The sequence below is a fragment of the Phoenix dactylifera genome, unplaced genomic scaffold, assembly GCF_009389715.1.
Source record: "Phoenix dactylifera cultivar Barhee BC4 unplaced genomic scaffold, palm_55x_up_171113_PBpolish2nd_filt_p 001153F, whole genome shotgun sequence".
Classification (NCBI taxonomy): domain Eukaryota; kingdom Viridiplantae; phylum Streptophyta; class Magnoliopsida; order Arecales; family Arecaceae; genus Phoenix; species Phoenix dactylifera.
In genome coordinates this window covers 50,014-55,050 of record NW_024068492.1, presented here as the reverse complement: position 1 = coordinate 55,050, position 5,037 = coordinate 50,014, and positions in this window count along the sequence as shown.

The window sequence follows — 5,037 nt, the reverse complement described above, 5'->3', positions numbered from 1 at the left end:
GAGTCGACTCGAGATTGATGGCAGCAGAGGGGGAGTCGACTCGCATATAGTCGGGAGTCGACTCGAGGTCTACTAGCGCATAAGGAGAGTCGACTCGCGCATATTCTGGAGTCGACTCGAGGTCGAGTCGACTCGCGACTCAGTGGAGTCGACTCGCAGTCGGGATCCGACTTTTTAACCCTAACTTTGTCGTTTCGAAAACACTTCTTTCTCAAGCCGCCACTGTTCACAAGCCCTAGAGCCGACTCCTAGGTCGTCCCCGGTCATTCCCAAGGCCTTTCCCGTCGTTTTTTCACCATCCCTTAGGGTTTTCCTCCCTTCCTAGGTCATCCCCGGTCGTTCCCAAGTCTTTTCCGTCGACCTTTCATCGTCCCTTAGGGTTTTCCTCCCAATCTAGGTCATTATGCCGCGTAAAATCGTAGTCCGGAAGAGGTCCCGACCCGAGGCCGGTCCCGAGCGGCGCTCCAAGGCTCGGCACGATCCCGCGAGGCCACAACCTCCGGCTCGTTCCCCGCCGAGGGCGGTTCCCGCGAGGCCATTAGCCGGGAAGGCCGTCACCACCGGGAGATATGTCGACTTCGACTATCTCTCCCGGGAAGGGTTCACTATAGGTGATAGACTTAGGGCCCAGGGCTTAGAGTACTTCCTCACCTTAGATCTCCCCACATATCCAGGGCTCATTAGAGAGTTTTACGGTACCGTCCATCGGGGAGATGGGGGTATCGAGGGCACGGTAGCCGGTGTCCCTCTATTTATTACGGAGGATCTTATTGCCCACATCCTCCACCTTCCACTAGTAGGGGTGGCTCCCACACACCCTGAGGACAGGGTTGAGGCCCTTACGGCCGTTCTAGGGCATCCACCCCAGTCACCCATAGACGAGGTATCCGCTAGCTCACTTCCGATTGAGATGCGGATCCTCCTAAGTATACTGTCTAGGTCCATCTTCCCTAAGACCGGGAGATTTGACTTTGTATCTGAGAGAGACCTAGCTCTCATGTTCCACATGCTTCATGACACCCCAATCAACTTTCCCAAACTCATATATCGATACATGTGTGAGCCACTAGACAGACCTAGGCTCACTTTGCCCTACGGTATGGTCTTCACCTTGTTATTTAGGGAGTACGAGATTCCTATCCCTGAGGGGGAACCCTTTCGCGCATTGCGATGGACTGATCGCACGCGTGCAGGGACCCTACACAGGATGGGATTTCGGAAGAGAGAGGGGACATGGGTTAGGAAGTCTTCCATCACCACACAGACCACCAGACCTTCCCCCAGTCCTGAGCCAGACTCTGACTTTCCCGACTTACCAGACTTTCCATCCACTTCTGCTCCTACCACCTCCGCCGGACCCTCCTCCTCAGCTCCACCCACTCAGCCTATGGAGGTCCGGATCTCGTCTGAGCAGCTCCGGGAGCTGCAGCAGGAGATTGTCCGAGATCTGCGAGAGGATCTACTTCGGGAGCTCCGAGGTTCAGTGCCTGCTCCCACTCCTGCACCCGTATCTTTTGAGTTGGTCCCTTCCTTGACAGCCGTGACTGACATGACGGCTCATGTACGGAAAGAGATCTACAATGTCCGGAGTTTGGTCCAGGGTCAGTCCTCCAGTATGAGTGAGGTCACGGGCATCACTCGGAAGATGCGCGATGACATCCGGAAGGACATGAGCACCACCACCCTGGGGGCCGAGCGCTTGTCGAATGTGCTCATCGACAAGCTGGACGCACTTCAGACGTCGGTGACTGAGCTCTCCACTACACATAGCAGAGCCACTTCGTCTATTATCACTCAGCTCGGGCATGTCACAGATGCAGTCACCCTCCTCATGGAGCAGAGTAGATTGAGAGGAGGAGCCACATCCTCGAGAGGAGGAGATACATCCTCGAGAGGAGGACCTACATACTCGAGGCGACCATAGCTACTTTTGTGTTTTATTTTGACATGTACTGTTTTGCTTTACTTATTGTATTCTCAAATGTATTCACATCAACATCAATACAATGAGTAGACATCTTATCTTCATTTCTGTGCAATTTGATCTATGACTGATTGTGTGTTCTGCTTACCTCCTTTTTGATACGATGACAAAAAGGGGGAGAAATATGTATAAAATATGTAAAAGGAATCAATAAAAATCATTAAAAAGAAAAACTTTTAAAACACACAAAAATTTGCTCTTAGTTGATTTGGTACCTCGAGGCTCATTATCTCTCTTTTGGGGCTCCTAATGGAGTAATCTCCAGAATCTATTCAAGGGATATTCGGAGATTAGCTGAATCCAACTCAAGAACAAATTGACAGATTTTTCCTCTAAAAACTAAAAATTTCAGTTCAAAAACTTCAAAGCATTAAAAGAAAATTCAGAGAATCAAAACATAGTAGAATGCATATGTTGAGGGGGAGAATCTGAATTTTAAGCAAGCTAAATTATTAAATATATATAAGCCAAACAATTGATTGCATGATATGAAGGCTTATTGATGAGAATGCAAAATGTCATATTTTTCTTTCTTAATGTTTAGTCTTTTATACTTATTTTGTGCCTAAATGTACTCATTATTCTTATATTTTGATTTAGGATGCAAATGGAAGCGTTAAGTACAAAACGAAGCTAATTGGATGATTTTGGACAGTTTCGATATTACTTCGTAATTTAAGCATAACATTTTCATCCGAGCTCTGATTGAGATGATTCAAGATGCTGTGGAAAGCCAAGAAAACGCTCTACAACTTTCATGTTTTGAGTTTTGATAGATACTGACTTTATCAAGGTCAAAATTGATCTCGAAGTTGCTGCACGTCCTAAGCCTGCAATACGTGGATTTGACTCGGTCAATTTTCAGAAGTTTCCAGATTTGATGCACGAAAATCCTAGCTGGAAACACCACTTTCCCAGTTATATTAGGACTTTATTTTATTTTTCGTAATTAGTCAGATTTGAATATTTGTTAGGAGATTTTTTTGGAAGGGATAAAGGTGAAAGAAAGGGGGCTGAAAAGGGGGCTCTTTCTCTTTTCTCTTGGAGGACTCCTCTTTCTCTTTTCTCCTTGGAAGTTTGCATCCATGGCTCTGCGTGGCTAAAGCTTTTATTGGTCTAAGAAAACAGAAGCCTCGGAATCAATAAAACTGTGAGATCTGAATTTGTTTTCATTGTTCAATTCATGCTTTGATGTCGAATGTCCTTCTGTGCATATTTTCATGATTATTTTCGTTTAATGACTAGGAGGCCTACTAGTTTATTATTCGTTGCAATCTACTGCTAGGTTAGATATCAAATTCGTAATTGTTTGATTCCTCTAATCTGTGAAGCAACTAAGATCTAATAATTTGCTGCATTAGAAATTTTCAGATCTTAGGAAGAATACTCGGCTAAATCAAATGCAACCGCTTGTGTTTGTGTTGTTTAGTTTCATCGATCTCTCTAATTCTTAAGGCTGCTACTAGATTAAACCTTTAGCGCTTGTCTTGGGTTGTTTAGTAGTTAGGGTTAATTAGATCGCTTGTTTTTAATTAACTACAACTAAGAAGAGATAGAAAAATATTTCTATCGGTGGACATTCAAAGTGCAAATTGATATCTTTGCATCAATGATCAGTTGTAAAATTCCGATGGTGGATGTTGACTTAGACCAAGATTTGTTCTTTTGATTGATTTCAATACTTAAATCTGAATTCTTCTTTAGTTATTTTATTATTTTCATTATACTCAAACCCCCCCTCCGTCCTTGTTCAAGTTGCATAAAACTAGGCTAGATACTCTCCGTGGGAACGATCCTTACTCGCACTACTACATATATATTTTTAGAAGTATAGGTTTTATTTTTGGTTGCCTACGACAGCACACCACTTATATAATTCCAAATGAAAGGGGGAGCTTTAACTCCGAAATTTATTGTTTCACTCCTTTCAAGCTTGGATAAATTGAATTACCAGACATTTGAATTCATTTATGGATTTTATTTCATTGTTTATTGAGCAATTCACTTTACATATACTCAATGTTTTGTCATCATCAAAAAGGGGGAGATTGTGGAGTGATTGATTAAAACTCTATTTGATTTTGATGAGCTCAAAGCATTTGAGTATATCTCTTGTTAACTAATGAATATATCTCTTGTTATATATATCTCTTGTTAAGTGTTTCAGTGAAAATCTTGCCTAAGTGTCTCTAGACATGGTTCATAGTATTTTGGATAAGTTAAGAAGTCAGCTTGAACCAAAGTCTGAGACTCGAGTCGACTCCCGAGTATCACGAGTCGACTCCAAGCGTATCAAGTTCACTGGCACGAGCTCGAGTCGACTCCTGATCAGTACGAGTCGACTCCGACTGAGAACAGACAGACGAACAGAAAAGCTTCAACTCAAAACCTGTCAGCGAGTCGACTCCTGAAGTGCGCGAGTCGACTCCGATGTTCACCGAGTCGACTCCAGGGTAGTAAGAGTCGACTCCAAGGAGTCACAGGCAGAAAAGTCAGAGAGCAGTTTCCGGGTCTGAGATTCGAGTCGACTCCAGTGGAACGTGAGTCGACTCCGATGGTTGGCAGGTCGACTCCAAAGAAAGCAAGAGTCGACTCTCAGCGGTACACAAAGAAAAAGTCAGAGGGCAGTTTCTGGATTCTGAGATTCGAGTCGACTCCCGCATTACACGAGTCGACTCCGAGACTCCGCGACCATCAAAAAGACAGAAGACCAATTTACTGTCTCTGAGATTCGAGTCGACTCCCAGACAGCTAGAGTCGACTCCAAGGCAGCTTCACATCAAAAAGACAGAAGACAGTGTTTCGGAAACTGAGAGCCGAGTCGACTCCGAGGAAGTTCGAGTCGACTCCAAGACTGGACGAGCCAAAAGACAGAAGATAGGGAGTTCGGGCTCTGAGCGCCGAGTCGACTCCCAGGATTGTCGAGTCGACTCGAGTGGACCAAATTCAAAAATAGATCCACGGACTCCATGGGATGAGCCGACTCCGAGAAAGCCAAGTCAGCTCCAGAAGTTGGCAAGTCGACTCCGGGTCAAGACGAGTCGACTCCCAGT